This window comes from Oenanthe melanoleuca, chromosome 2 (genome assembly GCF_029582105.1).
Source record: "Oenanthe melanoleuca isolate GR-GAL-2019-014 chromosome 2, OMel1.0, whole genome shotgun sequence".
Taxonomy (NCBI): Eukaryota; Metazoa; Chordata; class Aves; order Passeriformes; family Muscicapidae; genus Oenanthe; species Oenanthe melanoleuca.
The window spans coordinates 32,374,538-32,393,824 of NC_079335.1; positions in this window are offsets into that span (position 1 = coordinate 32,374,538).

A 19,287-nucleotide genomic window follows, 5' to 3' on the forward strand; every position below is an offset into this window, starting at 1 on the left:
GAATGGTGACTATAGAAAGAAATAAAGACTTAATCTAAATGCTGCCACTGAACAAAACAGTAGTGTGTAGGACACATGCAGCTGTGAAACTGCAGATGGAATAACAAGGAAACAGAAGCTAACTGCATGTCTTGAAACAGATGTGAAGCAGAAGGGGCATGTTCCAAGCAGCTGATTAAGAAAAAAAGAAAAGAAAAGCTGCATTGAATGAATTTTTGTATTTGATTGCTTATCTTAAAAAAAAAATAAAATTGGAGACATAAAATTTCTAGAGATAAGCTCAGTCCTTGTCTAAATGACAACAGTATGGCTGCAACTTCTTCATGTGACACAAGAGTGTGACCCACAAGTACCAGTGCCATGGGAACTGAAAGGGAAGCCAAGCCTGGCACTCAAGGAAACCTGAATTCAGGCAGAAGACACAAAAGTAACAAGATGTTTATTCATCTTCTGTCATGTGCATCACATTCAGGGTCAAAGAGTTAACAGCTTTCACCTTCTGTCATGTCTGTCTCTTTTTCACCAAAGAACCAATACAAATCTTTTCCTCCCTTACAGAAAGGGAACAGCAAGATAGTTTTATTCATCATAAGGGTCTGCTTAACTCCTTTGGTCATAAGCCATTTCTTCATGTTGTCTCAGACTTCAGAGCAACACTGACTCTTTTGCAGAGCTCTACCCAAGCAGGCTCCCCCTCTGTGTCCAGTTATCCATCTGCCTGTGCAGCTGCACAGCCCCAGCTGTCCTTGCTGCTGCTGGCCATTGTGCTCCCAGCTTCTGTCCCTAATTCCCTTCTGCATCACCATCTACCTCTGCCTCCAAACAGTCCCTTTCAGCCCATCAGAAAGGGCTGCAAAACTCAAGGATGAGGCTTCTCACTAGTGCCAGAGCCTTGACCAGCTCCATAAATCCCTGTTTGTGCTGCCTAATGCTGTAATGGTAATATACATATGATCTATAAATAATTATGCAAATCTTCCAAAGCTGAAGTGACTGCAGATTCAGCAGAAATTATTGTGACTCTTTCCATATTGAATAGTTTAAATACCCTCACATCTTCTGAAAAGGAAGAGTTTATTGAACTCCTGGTCAGAAGGTGCTTCACAAGGAGCATTCTGAGGGTAGAATTACCAGAGTTTGCTTTAGGGCAACAGAACCTGTATTCCTATTTGCCTTTCACAGTTCAGAAGCTAGAACAACTGCATATCCTCCTATAACTCATTAGCAGTAAGGAAATTGTAGGATTAAGCATAGTATAATCTTCCTCCACTTACTTTTAAAATCCTTGAACTTTGTAATCTGGACTTCTTTTGTTTTGTTTTCTCTTCTTTTCCTTCTTTCTTTCTTTCCTTTTTTTTTTTAATTTAAATCCCACAGTAAATTAACTGGAGACTATTCACAAGTTAAATATTAAATGCTCTTATATCCGAAATCATCTAAATCCCAGGAACAATGTTGGCTGCTTTCCAGTACAAAGGTCCATAATCTGTATATTTTTTTCCAATTCACTTTCAGAGCTCTGTTTAATTCAGTGTAGTAGGGTGGTCATCCACTATTCAGTATTCTAAAAGTCAACAACATTTCTGGGGAAAAAAATACATAAACAAATAAAATAAAATAAAATAAAATAAAATAAAATAAAATAAAATAAAATAAATGTTTTAAAATGCCTATTTTTGAGAGTTTTTGAATGAGTATTATATTTGTGGTCTGCTCTTTAAGCCCTCCCAGATTCATCCTCTCTTTTCCACTCCCTTGCAGAACCTGATACACCATGTCAAAAGCAGAGCCAACGTTTGAGGAATAGAGTATCTGTCCAAATGGTTTCACCTGAGTTTTCACTTTGGGTCTGTAGAGTACCTGCTGACAGGGAGCAGATTCCTCATTTCCTGCTGTTCTACATACAGCTGCATCATAAATGCAGTTGCAATCTTGACATTGTCTCTGTTACTAAAATCGAGCTGCATCCTCTCTTCAAGTAATCTCTTCCTCAAGTACTCATTTATCACTTTCATATTCCACTTTGAAAGAAACCAAAATCCCAGGGAGCAAAGTAACAGAAGAGAACAATTGGAAGAGAATTTTTGGGGAGCAAATCATTCACATAGACCATCAAGTTTTGTCTATTTGTTTTTACAGGTTTAAGAGAAATCCTGGTCAAGACTGCTTACTCCATACCCTGAACCCCCAAACTACAGCAGAAACAATTCATGAGGAGAAATCAATTTTTTAAAAATTCTTGTTTGTCTTAAAGGGACCACCACAATGTGTAAATTCTTCAGAGGCCATCCTTCTTTAGGGCAAGCTGCTGCCTTGCTTTTCCAAAGCAGTGTTCTCACCAGAATAAAATACTGCATATTTTTGATCTGCCAGAGTTTGTTTCCAGAGCACAGGGAGCTGTTCTGTCTGAGCAGCAGCAGTCACCCTTTCTTCCTGACTAGCAGACACATGCTTTTGGTAATTGAATGCAGCTGTTCTCCTCTCTGCCCCTTCTTAAGCTTTTGAAGGAAATCCTACTTAGGGGAATGCCTGTGCCTCCAGCAGAGATCCAGAACACGAGGGAACACCGAGTGGAAAGACTACATTTGCAAAGGGCAGGTACCAGCTGACACCATTCTTAAATCTCTGCAGAAAATTTGGGATCTGTGATGATACAGTATAATTTCAACTACCTGTATTTCAGATTCTAAACAGCTGGCATTTCTTTAAAAGAATTCCAAAAGTGAGTTAGCCTTCTGGTGTCTTGAATGGAGATGGAAAAATATTTTTGCAGTGAGATAATGAACAGAAAAAAAGACTTCTGTTGGCATCTATAGGCAACTCATCTATTACCTGCTTCCACAGTTGCACTCTTGGTGAGGTCTAGGGAGTAGAAGAGTCCTCAATAATAGAGCTTTGGGTCAGCCATACAGCCATAAAAAGAAAGGACTAAAATGAACTTTAAAACTTTTGTTTGCTATTTGTAATGTCACCAGCAAACACAATTTTATGTTTATACCTTCACATGTAGATGAGGCACTAATGAGGACTTTGGACTTTCATAAGTAAACACATTTCAGTACTGCAAATTTTGGAAACAGGCTTTTAGAACAAAAGATGAATGTTCTATAACTACAAATGAATCTACTGTGACAGCTAATGGAAGGCACAAAATGTCAGAAATTAAGTCTCAGGAGAGGTAATAATAACAATAGCAAGACCCCAATAAAATAATAGCTTTATTTAAATTATGCAATTCCTCAGAGATACACCAATGGAAGCATGAGTGACAAGGGCAGTGGAAGTGCTGTAACTTTTAAAATGGATTTTAAATTAGGCAGATAGTTTCATTGTCTCAGGCTACAGACACAGGATCCAGTAGATAATGCTCAAGGCACAAGCCCAGATCAAATCTTGCAGCAGCAGCAGTATATAAAGGAGCACAGAAGCAGTCAGAAGCCTGCTAACCATCCATTGAAGTGAGGGCAGTTGAAAGCTCCCATTTGCTTTTGTTTCTGCCAGGAGTACAGTTCTCAGCATCTGGGTGATGCAAAAATAACCTTTGAGGATTGTGTCAAGCATCTACCCACAGCAGTTTAAATAAAGATGGGCTGGTGTTCTAGAGATTAACTGCATTATAAGCATGTCTGCAGTACTCTGTGCAGTGAGGTGCAGTGTTTCCTCAAGCAGGGTCAAAATGTCCTTACCCCTGCAAAAATATCAGCCAGACTAGTGAACAACAATGCCCAAAGTGCCAACAAAATTCAACTCTGGACATGAGGAGAGCAGACTTCAGGCTGCTCAGGGATTTAGTAAGTAAAGTCCCCTGTAAAAATGTTTTTGCAGATGCCAGGGTCCCTTGGTGCTGGTCACTTTTGAAGTATAAGTTTAAATATGCTCCTAAGGGCACAGGAGGAGGCAATTCCCAAACTGAGAAGACAAGCAGGTGAGGCAGAAGGCTGGCTTGGTTGAACAGGAATCTTCTCTTGGAAATAAGGTGAAAAAGGAAGATGTATGCCCAGTGGAAGCAAGATTGGGTGACATGGGAAGAATACAGTGATGTTGCTCACCACTGCAGGGAGAAAATTCATGTGGCCAAAGATCAACTGGAGTTGAAGCTGGCCAGAAATGTGGGAGACAATAAAAATATTTTTTTCAAATATACTAATGGCAAAAGGCAGTTTAGAAACAGCATTTTCCCATGACAAGATGGGGACAGTCTTCTCACAAGCAGGGACAGAGAGGGACAAGGTGGAGGTGTTTAATGCATTATTTTTTGTCTGTGTTCAGTAAGAATGACAGACAGAGGTGCTCTCAGTGCCCTGAGCTGGAGGATCATGACTGTAGAATGATCAGCTCCCAGCCAACCCTCAAACTGTGTGAGATCTGCTACTTCAGCTGGATCCCTACAAATCTATGGGGCCTGATGGAGTTTATCCAAGAATCCTCTAAGAACTAACTAATGTCATTGTAAAGCCTCACTTGATGATATTTGAGCTGTCTTGGGATTCTGGAGGAGTCCCAGGTGACTGGAAGCTGGTTAATATTGTCCCAGCTTGCAAGAAGGGCAAGGCCACTGGAACAGGCTCCCCAGGGAAATGGTCCCAGAACTGGCCTGACAGAGCCCAAGAAGAGTTTGGAAAATGCTCTTGGGCACACGGTGTGACCCTTGCAGTGCCCTGTGTAGGAGCTGGGCTCAGTGATCCTGAAGGGTCTCTTTCAATTTCGCATATTCTATGATTCTGTGAGTGTTATGACACTGAGACAGGACAGGTTCAGGCACACCTACACCACCTCCAAAGGCATTAGCTGCTGTACACAGGCTACATGTGTCCATAGTCCTAAAGAAAAATCCTTCCACAGGTAGTCACTGACAGTTTCACTACATTAAATAATCTGTCACAGTGCTTCACATGACTGGCTGAATTTTGCCCTCTGACTTTGGTAGCAAGCTCTTCTGTAATTAGAAATCCAGGAAGAATTAGGGCAGCTTCTGAAACATGAGCACTTTTTACTTCTATCATGATTTTATGAATATCAGTGAGACTGGACAGCTCTAGGTGAGGATAGATCACAGCTCTTGAACACTTATTTATGGGATAAGAGGAACAGTCTGTTAATATAACAGCACTTCTTGGTCTTCACTAAAACAAATGTTCTCAAAAGCCGAGAAAAATGCCAAATTGCAGAAGCCAGAATTTCTTGAGGGGAAATAAACATTTTTCCACTGTCTTTTTGTTTATTTTTTTTATTCCTTGATTTTATTTTTTGACAATCTTTGAGAATCTTTTGGCTGCAGCAGCAAAACTGTCTGCAGGAAAAAAAATAAATAACTGATTCCTTCTGTTTACACTCTGGCATAATTTTTTTAAACTTTGACTGTCTCTATTGCATTCTGAATTAAAGCACTTCTGCTGAATGTGGTGATTTATTTATATTTTTGTTGTTTCTGTTGGCATTTTATGTTCATATATTTTTTGAACTACTTAATGTAAAATAAACTCACATGCTGATAACTTTGGATCAGTGCAGTACTTTTAAAACCACATGTTTACAATAAAACAGTGAGAGCTTTGAAATCAAAGTTAAACTCAGATGAAACCAGGAAAAATGTTAGAAAGGTTTCTGTGCTTATGAGTCTGATTCTGCTTGAGTTGGGCCAAAATTCTTTTCTCATCAAAAATTACTCAACTCTGGACTTTCCCCAGTAAGTCAATGAAGATACTTCACATATGCATGTTTCCAGAAAAGCAGAATTTCTATTAGACAGATTTCTGTCTCCCCTTTTTGTTTAGGTAATAAAAAAATCCCAAAAGCTGAAAAAATTGAGCCATGTGGGTAAAAGACTGCCTTATAACACCCAAGGTTTTCATTCTTTCACTCAAAATGTGAGTTTTGCTCCTTCTATTCTTAATTTTGTGCTCTGACTTTGTACCCTTTTACAAGGGAATTTTGAAAGCTGGGGGATAGTTTAAATAAAAGCCTCTTACTAGCTGCATTAAAAATATGAAATATATTGTATCCCATCAACTCTGACCTGATGTGGAACAACATTTTTCATCCTTACATTTTTGGCAGATTTGTATTGTGTTTTGATGGTGCAAAAAAGACCGATAAATGGCAAAGACAAAAACATCACTCACTGGTAGCCAGACCTTTTCTGGGAAAATATAAACTAAATTAACGTTCTCTGAAGGTTTCATCTTGCTTTAATTATAATTTAATAATGTTCTGGCAACTTAGTTTGAGAAAGGTAAAAAAAGTTAGGCGTGTATCAGCTTCAAAGATGCCCCACACTTTCAAAACTCTAATTTTATATCTGGGAAAAGTTATTTTTGGTGTGCAGTTTGGCTCATTTTCAGTTACTGGTGTCTGGTTCACTGGATTTCAAGCTCTGTGACTGCACACTTGGCCTGTGCTTTCTGTTCTGACCACTTGAGGGAATCATTCTGTAGCTGTGGTCCATAATTTTTGTTTTTACACTGAGGAAGTAAGAAAAATTATATTTGTTGCGGAAAGTTTTCCAACTTTACTTCAACATGAAAGACATCACAAGGCACCGGCTCAGAAATAAATTACTCCCTACATACTAAATATCCAGGAAGGGAAAAAAATGTTGATAAATGAGAGTCTTGGGAGTTGCTAAGTGAGGTCCCTGCACACAATTTATGATCATGCACTCTTGGACTTCAGAATGATTAATACAGCTAATTCTCAGTAGAGCAAGAGCTGTTTTAGCCCAGGAGAGAACTGTACGCTATTGTTTATAGAAGCAGATAACATCAAAGTGGCCCACTGCTTGTGTTAAGCAAATAGAGAATTCTGGGTCAGTGCAAATTAATCCTAAAGGAGCAAGAAAAAGTTCTTAATGACTGTTAGATCAGTGTGTTATCACTTTTCATACAACCAAAAATGGTAGAGCTGTTAATGAGAATTACAAATGGCCTCGCTGGCCACAGCGTGCTGGCAGCTGTCTGTGAGCATGGTGACCATTAAGTCCTCTGGCAATCTGTAAATATGACATTTGCTAATGGAGTGAAGAAGATTTAGGCAATTTTCTGAGATATTGATGTGATTTTAAAATGGCCCTTGGCAACAAATACATGAAGTGTTTTACACTGTAATTAGCAGGGTGAACCAAAAGCTTTAAAACCCTTTTCTTCTATTTATACAGTAAGATCCAGTTTCCAGAAATAAATTAATTGAATTTACATGTGAAGTAACTGTGGGCAGAAAAGAAAGTATTGTTGGCTGTGTCTCTTATGATGTGTTTTTACACAAAGGTAAGTGAAGCACACACTGAATACTTGTTCAGAAGGAATAGATTGCATTTCACAGGCTGACAATATTGTAAAGTCAACAACAAACTGCCTTAGAAGCATTGTTTAGTTCACTTGAAGCATGATTTAACAGCTTCTCCACAAGAAAGTCTAAAAAATAAACATCCTTTTTTGGTTTTGTGAGATGGTCTGGGTTGGTAATGATTTCTGAATCCCTGAATGTATCCCAAAACATTATAATTTTGTTCCAGTCCTTCTGACATGATCTACACACCACATTATGGGATGTAGCAGGGCTGTTGACAGGTAAGAAGTGGGAATGGGTTGTAAAGGTACAGTGGCCTTGTAAGCTGTGGGGTCCCAAGCTGTGCTGGCAGAGCAGAAGGGCAAAAGTCTCCTCAATTCCTGTAGGCAGGCCCATGACTGTTTGTAAGTCATCATAAAACAGTATGAATACTTACAATTACTACAATTTAACCCAGTATTGTCACCAGAAAATTATTTGTCTGTTAAATTTGTTTTGAAATAAATTGCCTTGTTTCCACAAGATCATTACATCAAGAAACTATTTACACAGTTATTAGGTCCTCTGATATATTGCCCTCTGGTACAGTGGTTATCACTCAACAAAGTTCACACATACATTTCAGTGCTTCACAAAATATCTGACTCATAAAGCAAACCCATTTCAGAATGCAGTAACAGCAAAAATAGGCTTCCCTCCTTGACTTACAGCTTTCCTTTCTATCAGCTGTCTGAGGTGCATTTTTGCATATGGAGGTATTTTCCAGTGTAAGGATGTGAAATACCCCTGTGTGGCTATGCAGAGGGAGAATGTCCTGCATAGGACACCAGATCTTTTCTCCCTTACATTGATACCCCTACAGGGGAGAGTTCTTTGTTCAGGGCATGCAACTGAGCAGAGCTGTAGCAGTCTTGTTTTATTCTAGTATCAAACTTCCCTGAAGACCTCTAAGCTCTTTTGTACATATCTGGATGGGGAGGTAACAGAGATCCCTATGTATGCTGTGTGGAGTAAATGAACCAACATTTTAGCAGCACACAGAGGAGCTCAGATATTTGCCAAAAATCTTTGGTGGGAAAAGTTGCTGACTTGCAAAATGAATAGCCTCCCACTGGAGACTTTACTTAGAAGTGACAAAAATCTCCCCTACACAGAATGAAAATTCATATTCTCTTCCTCTCTTTACCTTTCTCACTTAGTTTGAGGAAAAAGGGTAAGCAGCTTTCCCTTTTATCCATGGTAAATCAGTCATCTAACCAGGCAGTAAAATTGCACAGCCTGTCATCTTTGTAATAGGGAAAATAACTGTAGGTGTCTCTCATGCCCATTGTCCCACCAATGCTTAACCAAACCATTTGAATTTGATTTTTCTAATCTTCTCACAGGAGTCTGTACCTTCTGCTCTTTAATCAACTTTGATGTTTCTCTCTGAACTCACTCCAGTATGTCTACATTTTTTGCTGGTATGTATCTAGAACTAAACATAATGTAATGAGTGCAGAACAGAGCTATAGTGTAATGGGCACAGAGAAAAAGCAACCTGTTTTGGACTGGGGTAACCACTGTCTAGCAGTTAATTTATAGAGTTTATGTCTGAAAAGGCAAAATGAGCTATATTTCATTTGCAGATAAACTTCTGAAATCCTCCATCTCCACTCTAATTCCTAGAAAAGAGAAGAACAAAAGGAAAGCAACTGCTTGTGATTCATCTCTGTCTGCCTCTCAGACCACTGTGCACAGCCCCTTAAAACACTCTGCAGACTTTCCTGGTGCCTGGCTTGTCCTGTTCACCCTTTCTAGCATCATCTGAGAAATACACTGTGCAACTGGCCAGTCCGACAGCTTTCATGATGCCGAAGTTTATGGCAACTGTAAATCTATTAAGCCACAATTTGCACTTAATAAAATGAAACAGCAAGTAGTTAAATGAAAGCTCAATCCTAAACTGGACAACATTTTTCAGGAAACGTCATTGAGCCTGCTGTTGCTACTGCTGCCTTCCTCTGAGAAATTCAATCGTGCTGATTGAGGAAACCTGGAGAGAGCTGGCTATTCCTTCCTTTGGTTTGTAATTGCTCCGAAGACCATTTAATCATCTGTAGATGAAACAAAGCCTGTGCTGTGGAGTCCAGGAAGGGCAGGCATGCCCTTATCAACTGCTTCCTACCCACCAAGCCGAGCTGGGAGCTCATCCTGGTGCTCTGAGCAGCCCTGCTGTCCAAGCAAGGAGCTGAGAGCAGATGGGTTCTTCCTGCTGTCACCACGCCAGCCTTCCTGCCTGCCTTGATTTCATTACAGCAAAGTCTGCACAAGCCAATTTTTCAGGAGCGGGGTTTGGAGCACAGAATGAAGGTCTTTCTGCCTGAGGAGGCAGTCAAATACTGAGACACCAGCCAGCACAGGAGCTGCTTGATGCTGTCTGACAAGAAGAGATAAGCACTGAAAGTTAAATAAGATGAGCAAGGATTTACTGGCTTCTGTAAAACACATTCCTCTGTCAACCTTAAAATGTCTTTCTTCATAACCCTGACTCTGAATGTGCTCCATATTTCTTTGTTGCTGAGTGACCAAGTGGATGGCCCTGTTTCACAGATGAATAGTCTGGTCAGAATCCCTATGCCCAGTTTCATTAACTTGAAGGGGGAAAAAAAGCCTGGCCAGGGAAGGTGCTGAGAGTGAGTTCAAAAACCAGAAACCTCATCCATCATAGTAACTGGTTTGGAATATTAGCCTTTATTTGAGATTTGAAATCCACTTCCTCCTTAATATAGGTAATTTGCCTAACAGCTTAGGCACTACACATAACCAGGTAAAGCTTAACACTGCCCTCTGCTCCCAGCTCATATTTTCTGTACTACACCAAGAGAATGCAGCACTTAAAATAGAGTTACAAGAACTGACTGCTCCTGGGAGGGCATTTCTGGGCACATATCTTCCCCCTTTCCAAAACTTTTGTCAGGAAGGATTCTTATGAGGATTTTTAATTCACAAAAAACACTCAGTGCTGACTAATGCTTGCCAATTAAGTCAGCCTATTGAATCAACAGTTTCCTGTTACCTGTTCCTTCAGGTAGAACAGAGGCTGATACCCCTGCCCTTTCCCAGGCTTCTGTGCAGGGACCTTTCCTGCCTGAAAACAGTGGGGACACCTGTTTTCTGAGCTCGGAAGGCCAGCACCTGAAATCCTAGGAATGGGCCTGCTATTGAGTAAAGGGTGCTTGATAAGGCAGCCACTGTGATAGGCAGCGGAAATTTGATGATGAAAGGAGATGCCTAATAGATTAATCTGGTGTGATTTGCCAAAACACAGGGTTTTCTGGAAGATTATCCACACTCGCAATAGGAAGCCCTTTGTTTGGTAAAAGTCCCCACTTATCATGGTATTCTTTATCTCAACAAGAAACATAATGGTTTACTTGTTTACATGCATGGCAGATATATTCAGAGCTGGGCTTAGGAACTGTGAACTCCTTTTCATTTGAAATGCTTCCAGCAGGCAGGTTATTAGTTGAGGGGGAACAAGCAGTTGGACACACATAAAATTTAAATCTGCCTTGCTTAGATTGGCAAAAATGAATGTTATTTCATCCACTGGGAAAATGTTTTACTTCCTGCTCTGATACTTTTGGAAGAAAATCACAAGCTCATTTGTAGCCATCATATATGTATGTATATATTTTTTTAGAGTTAAGTGGTATGTCTACAGAAACGTATTTGTTACTTTATACCAGTTATTTTCCACTAATATTAATTATTTTATTAGCTTGTCTTTACTTCTTCAATTTTGCTTTGCTTACTATAAAATGTGACTGATGGTTTTACATTATTTATACTGAATGTGTGGCTGGAATCTAGCCCTTGATGTACCTTGGGTAGAACTGCTTTGGTTTCTGGAACTGATTTTTAAATACCTTACACATCCGGAACTGCAGAACTACCAAAGCACTGTGTTCTTGAACTCTGAAAATAAACAAAAACTGCCATGTTAGAAAACTGCTTTATTAAAGCCTATTTTAGCAATCTTATGTCCACAAAGTCTTTCACAAAGTGAAATATTAAGCTTGCTGGATACACAGTGCACATGCTGCACAAAGGATGCACATTTTATTAAAGGAGCTGGAGCACGGGAGTCTGAGTGAGTTATTTTCACTCCAAAGAGGACTAAAAGAGAGAAGGCAAGTAAGTGACCTGCTCACCCTGATGCCACAGGATTAGTTATATGGACCTACTTCAACAATCTGCTGCAGCCAGCACAAGAGTGAGGAAGGAACAGAAATTGCAAAGATGGGGGAAATGGGTCTGGAAATCTGATAAATCCACCACAAGAATAGATGTTCAAAGATTTGCCTGTCTAGACCAGTGGACAGCTACAAATGGGAGTTAGTGGCTCATACAAATGGATACAGTGCAATGAGACATTACAATGGAGTAACATTTGGCATAGACAGAGGATTTTATTTTACTTATAGGACATATTTTATAGTTTGGAGATATTGGAAGTCTGCTTTTTGTTTTCTTCTTCCATGTTCATAGTTTACATTTGTGTTTTACAATGTGTTCAGGCACACATTGTGCTTTTTTTCCTGTCTGCTCCAAACCTTCCTATAGCTGAAGGTGTGCTTAAAGCCAAGTCCTGCAATTCAGCCTAGTCAGTGCAGAGCTAAAACTGAGGACTGCAGGGAAGGCCTTCAGAATCTGTTTGAAGAAAGTGCAAAATCATCACAATCCTTGCAAAATTTCTTCTCTGGGTTTGTGGTGTCAATACATTGTCCATTAAAAAACAAAACAAAACAAAAAAAAAACCCAAAAAAACCCCCAACCAATTTTCTAATGTCATTTTCCATTGTTAAGTTTTGCACTGTTTTCATGAAGGTGTCTAAATAAAGTCACATGCTGGAATATAACAGCATCTTCTGTCCACAATCAATGGGATGCTTTCAGAGGAAAGCCCTCAGCCAAGCCAGAGTGAACTATACATACTGAACTGTGGCAGTACAGACAAAAGATAACTTTTAATGTGTTTCTTGGCACTTAGTTCTGTCTTCACATTTATTAAAACAATTGCTTCCAGTACTTTCTATATATTTTTTTCTTTAGGCTGGTGATTAAAACATTCTAGTAAAGTTGACATGATGAAAAATTTTAGCTATTAAAGCACGTACTTCCACTAAAAAATGAAAACATCTCTCATTAAAGTAAGTATTGTCAGCCTTATTTTTCATACCCCTCCCTCATCTTGAACTTTTCAGTGGAGGCTTCTAAAATTTTCCTTATGAGGTTTTTCAGGGGATGGGGGTATTGGGTTTTTTTTCAATTGGTTTGTTTGTTGGTTGGTTTGGGGTTTTTTTTTTGTTTGTTATTAAAAATTTATGGTTATATCACCAGACACTAAAAATAGACTATTTCCTTTTGTATTGAAAAAAATACAATTTTTATCAATAAATATTTAGTAAAATAATATTTAGTAAAAATATTTTGTCTGACTAGGACTTCTCCTAAAAAGTACCTTCTGGCTTAGTCAAATTTCTGCATGCACAGTCATAGATAGTCTATGGCTTTGTAACCCAGCCCCAGGGATAATATTTGCATGGTGGTGTTAGAGTGTACTTAATTAGAAGATAACTTCTACATGTAACTTCTGTCTTGTTATTTTAATGCCAGAAGAAAAAGTGTCTGTCTACATCCTAAATCACCTGCAGGAACATATGGTTCCTTGAGAAAAGGAAATACAATGCTAAGCTGAAGAACCATACTACAGAGCACTGTAGTATGTAGGAATCTGCAGCAGTTCTATAGGTCAGAGCAGAAGTGAATTTTTGGACAAACCTCCAAGTTGTTCCCATTCACTCTGCTTTGGTTCACAGAACAGTCTAAGAGCACATTCCATAAACATGTTTTGGACGAAACTGAGCCAGATGTGCTCCAGGACTGTACCTAATTCCCTCCAATAGCTCACAGGTAGTTAACAGGTCCCAGACCCAGTCACGGGCTAGACCAAAGCAAACCCCCTCTGACACCCTGGTCCTTGGGATCAACAGATTTGCTCCTCTGATCTGCTCATACCAGCCTGTACTTCCTGCTACTGTATGCATGACTTGTGTGACCAGCCTGATTTTGCCATATGGAAGGACATCTATGTGGAGGAAAACACAGCAGTGGATTTCAGAGGAGATTGGGATCTCCTGGCACAAACAGAAGCACTGAGTACTGAACGGGGTGGTTTGCTGAGAATCAAAGCTTTGGCTGAAGCAAAATGTCTTAGTAGGTGCACGGATGAAGTCCTGACACTTCCACACAGGGTCATTTGCTGCTTCAAACCTGTCACATTGCAACTGACTGCACAAATAAAAAAACTCTGTTTCAAATCACTGCCCTATGTTGTTGTGAATGTCCATCACAGGAAAGTATCCTAAGGATGCATGAAAAAAAATTACATGTATAATAATAAGGTAGCAGGAGATGGTCCATCTCTGGAGAGTAACACAGACCCTTCAGTATTTCTGTTTGCCATCATAGAGGGACAAGACAGACCTTTGCTGCTGAAGCTCATGGACTGCTTTTTTGCTTTGCTGCCCCATTTATGTCTAGTAAAAGATACCAGCTCTGCTTGCAAGCCTTGACTCGGTTGTAAACTTAGATCATCCAAGCTACAACAACAAGAGGACAAACTCCACATAGTGCAAATGTAATTTGCAGGGTCAGCAAGAAACTGATCCTGCCTCTTGGATGAGGAGAGAGCTATATATGTTGTGTCACATCCATGAAGCTGCCAGCACCTGCTAAGAATCTTCAACACAAACTGAAGCCAAAGTGAGCTGAGGTCACGCTTCAGGCATGCCAGGATGGATGAAGTCATTGTGTTCAGCCACTCTGGCTATATGCAGTGGCAATGTATACATATCACACACCCACAGCCCTCTGTCCACCCTGCTCCAGTTGTCCTTGGTCCTGCATTACAGAGGATATACAGGAAAGGTACACCCTTGGCTGTATGAAACAACAAAGCTGATTTCCACAATGTTAGATTAGGTACAAATATTATATACATGGCCAGAATTTAGGCCATCATATTTTCAAGGTTTTCTAGAGGATATTAAATATGGCTTAAATTTATCTTTGAAACAAGTGGGTGAGGCATACAGTATAATATTAATTTATTTCTACTGACATCCCTAATGGGAAGACAAATGTTGCAGAGATCTTTATTAAACAGAAGAATGACTTTGGCATGTCAGCTCTCCATCACTGGATCTGAGGAAACAAAACGTTTATTGTTTCCAGGTCTCTGAGATCTAAAAAAAAAAAAACAGTCTTGGATTTTGGCAGCTGCAAATAAGAGCTTTCAATTCAGACAAAAGAATTATTGTTTCTGGTGCTCATCCAAAAAAATAAGTACAAAATAAAAAGTAATATACTTCTGGCTGTACCTTAATACAAATAAAGTGTGCGCTCTAGTTTTTCTTCTCATTTTTTATTTATGGATAGATTTTTGTTCTTTTGCTTTGCTCATCTTCCCTGTATCACAAGAACACATGATGTGTAACATCACTCTGTCATATGGCTGTACACATCCAGGAGTTGACACTGTAGCTAAAGGTCATCAGACCTATAAAATTAATATGATCTTCACACAGAAACTCATGTTAGAGGGACAGCTTCTATTATGTCCCTTGGTGTCCAGCATACCATAAAAGCAAATGCAGCTGTTTAATTTTGGAGCCAGTAGACTGTTCCCATCAACAGCAGCAAAATGACAACTGTTTAACTCATGCTGCTTGTCCCCTCCATGTGTCTCCTTTCCTATCCCTGGCCTCTGCACCCTGCCCATGGCTCATCACAGTCTGCAAAACTTGATGGACATATGCTCAGCCCTTCTCTGGAGATGAGTCACCTCCCAAGTGTCAGCTTGCAAGGCTCTTCACTTAAATCCAAACCACCAGTGGAGAGAGATCCCTCCATCTCTTCTCTACCCTCCTGCACAGCACACAAGGCAGAAGGATCTCATTTGTCCTCTGCCAGTTCAAACAAAGGCTGGTCAGGAGGAATGAGCATTCCCATTGCCATCCCTTTCTACCGCACATGGGATGATCATTTATAGTAATTTACAATAACACAGCTTTGGAAAATATATATTGGAGGGGAAAGTGTTGTTTTAAGAACTACACGGAATTTTCAACTTTCAACTAAGAAAAGCGCAGTCAAATTTTAGTGGTGAAATATTTAAATCCCTGCATATTTGACAGATTATTCCATGTGAATGATAATGATTTGTTGTAGATGTCACCATAGTAGCTACACATAAATATATACAGTCTAGTCTGACTTCAGAATAAAGTAAGCTTTATCTTTGTTACCTGGTACACCACCAAGGATAGAAGTATCCCCTTTTTGTTCTTGAGAAACAAGACCCAAAGTTTGCCCTATTTTTTCTTTCACTTAAATAGTGAGAAAATTGCAACGTAAGCTAGCCAAAAAATGTTGGCAATTGCACGTTGGATAGACTTGAGGGGTGAAATATGAGAATTACAGAGACAAAAATGAAGGATGTTGTCAAGAACAGAAATTTAGAGTTGGTAGCTACCCTCTTGGAAATGATAAAACAAAAAAAGCCATGAAAAATGAATTAAGTTTCCAAGGAGTGAGTTAGAAAAGGAGAAAGGAAGCAATGAAAGAAGAAAACCTTGAGACATCATGAGAGAAGAGGAGAGGCAGTAAGTGAAAAGAGCAGAGGAAAGTAATAAGAGTGGCTTCAGAAGCATTAGGAAATCAAAGTTGGGAGCAGCTCAGTTGTCCAAAGGAATGAGTGACCACAGAAGATCAAGTATGGAGAAGGTGCAAGAGAAGACCCCTTGAGGAACATGAAAACACTCCAGGAAAGCTGGTGTGGAAAAAGGAATATGAAAGGGCAGTCCCTGAGACAGGGAATGAAAAGGAAATAGAAAATGTCAGAGCCCATGAGGGAATCTCTGTGTCCTCTCTGTGTGTGACCATCTGGGAGGAGACGTGATGGCAAGTTGCATGGCTGTTAAGACAGCTGAGGATCTCAATTCCTTCTCTCACAGAGAAATTTTGTTGCTTTAGGTCCATCTTGAGAGGGAAAGAAACTTTTTATTCTATTGCTGTGGCTATTTATCTCGTGCTGAGAGCAGGGCCAGAACAAGGTCCTTTCCCACTTAGGCTCTCTGCACCACACATCTGAAGACATCTAAGGGTGGTGTCTATGGGGGCCAGGTCTCTCCAACTCCCACCCAGCCAGCAGAACAAGAGAGGTTGCTCCAGGCAGCAGGTCAGGACTCCCAGCACAAACCTCTCTTGTCTTCCCCCTGGCCTGTCTAGGGGACCTGAGGACTTCACCCCCAGGGGGTTAGAGATCCACCACCAACTCTCCCAAGCCAGCTCCAGATTTCTTATACTGAAATCAAAAGCTATAGGCAAAAAGTATCTAAAAGCTTAACCTTGCTTATGTCTACCAAGGCTCCTTTTCCGTTTTTACTATTTTTGAGTTTATTTCTTAAACACTCTTCACTTGGATTAAAAAACGGTGATACATCAATTATCTCTAAATTTGAAAATACTTAAAATACATATAAAAATAATAGGAAGCTACCTTTAGTAACTTAAGTAAAGATAACATAGGTATTTTGTGGTATAAAGTTTAGCATGTTGTCCTTTAAAAAAAGCTAACATTGTGCACATTGATGTAGAAATACCATAAATCCTGTTTCAATTAAATTACTTCATTGAAAAAGCCATAGCATGAAGATTGAATGCTAGTATTTATTGAAAGTGATAAATTATCCAAGGATTATGCTTTATAAACAAGAGACTTAAAGTCTAGGAAAGCATGTAATAACTACCTTAGGTATATTTAAAAAACAAGCTGTTCCATGAGTAGTTAACAGCGCCTGAGCCCCTGTATGTTTGTGTCTTACATCCTCTGCACGTTCCTACTGTATTAACCCCATCCATCTCTCATGTCCCCACTTGATAATCCCTTTTGGCAAGAGAGAGAACAGCCTGAAGCTGTCCCAGAGCCCTGGGTGAGCTGGCTGATGCGTGGCCACCAGCACCCAGGCATTGCCAGGCAGAAGCAAAGCCCACTTTGCCCAACAGGGGCCAAGTTACCTGGAAGAACAAATATGCTTTTTCTCTGCTATCCAACCACAAATTTTCATGGCAGTTACTGGAAGTGAATGATGTTTGGGGTTTCTCCTCCTTTCTCAAATGTGGTTGAAATTGGACTGAATTCTTCTGGGGAGATGCAGGGGTACTGGGGGAGAGAGAGCGACAGGGCTAAAAATAACAAGGTTTAGATTTTTCCAGACCATTTATTCTGAAATATTAGAAAATGAAATATGTAAAGTAGTACCTTTTTTCCCCCCCACCAAAAGCACACAGTAACAGATAGAAATGGATTATTTTTGTTTTGATCTAGTGATATATTTTCATATACAATGACATTTGCATTTTCTCCAATTCAGAGTACATATACTTTGAGACCTGTATTCTTCATCCTGAAAGGATGGACAACACACTAGGAAGCCATTTGGAGAGTGGGGGGAGAAGACCACTGTCCAGTGTGTGGATTATTATGGATATAAACCCACAACTGTGTGAGGAGCACATTGATAGAACCACATCTGTTTATACCAGCTGAGGATCCCTGACTTATCTGAAACAGTATGCTACCCAAGACTGCCTAAATGATTTGGACTTAATACTTGATTACATGGTTATTTCAATAAATCTGCAGTGGCCCTTAAGAAAAATCCTGCTGTTTTCAGAGTCTTATCTAATTTATAATCTAGGTTCCACAACTCTTACTGGTATTATGTCTTTACAAACTAAAGAGACTCCTTTTAATAATAGTCTGTGCCATTGTGTTCACACTATTCATCAATGAAGCTAGTTACAAAGCTAAAAGCCTTTATTTAAAGTAACCAGGCTCAAAGGCTCATGCATGGGAGTAACTGACAGTAGTAGGGCTTGGAATGAATTTCAAGTCCTATATATTAATCCCAAAGCCATCGTTTTTGTTCAGGTTTCGGAGAGCCCTGACCGCTTTTGGCATTCTGATGCCATAAATAAACATCATACAATATCTGTGACAATATTACCTTCCCTCAAGCTCATATTTTCACACTAGTTTCAATTTGGCTACTGCCTCTTAATTATATTCTGTATGTTGTAATTCATAGTTTTCACAAGTGTCACTCTAAAGGAAGAAATTTACCTCCATACATGTTTATCTCTGCCTTTCCTCTTACCACACCATCTCCTATGGTTCTTTACTTTCTTCTTCTGATTTAGTATCTCTCTATTGTTAGGCTGTTCTTATGTCCTTACAGAATGCCACCGTTTTATACATTTAGATGTCTATGGTGAAGAAAAAAACCAAAGAAAATAGATCAGTATAAACATTGGCTTTGCAGAGACCTGGCCAAGGAAACTGCTGCAAAGTAGGTGAAGAAGCCAAAACTTTTAACTTTCACTGCCTCCAATACACATCAGTGTAATGTTCATTTCATCAGAAAAAATATGGATGACTTAGAAATCTAATTACATTGACCTTCAGGGGTGTTTTCTATTTGCTGTCATTCCAAAGTCAGTAATACAAACTCTCAGAATATGATCTTAGTGCCCACAGTCCCTTGCTCTCCCTTTTAAAAATTAATGACAGTGCATCTGTCCATAGTCCAGATCTCAAGATGCCAAACTTTTATTCTCTTTCTTGTTCCCACAGGAATGTTACTGAATGCATGGATGAAGCTGAGAGTTTTCTTCAGATCAGCTTTTTGTGCATGAACTTTTTCACATGGAAAAAAGTTAAGAATCATATGCATAGAGAATGAACAACTTTATAGGGAAATAATGGTTTTGTCTGTTCTTGATTTCTTACATATTCAGTTACTTTCTGAATATATCATATGGATTATTGTACTCCAAATGCATTTTGGTGTAGACATCTACCAACAAAATAATCAGTAGTGTTTACATTACAAT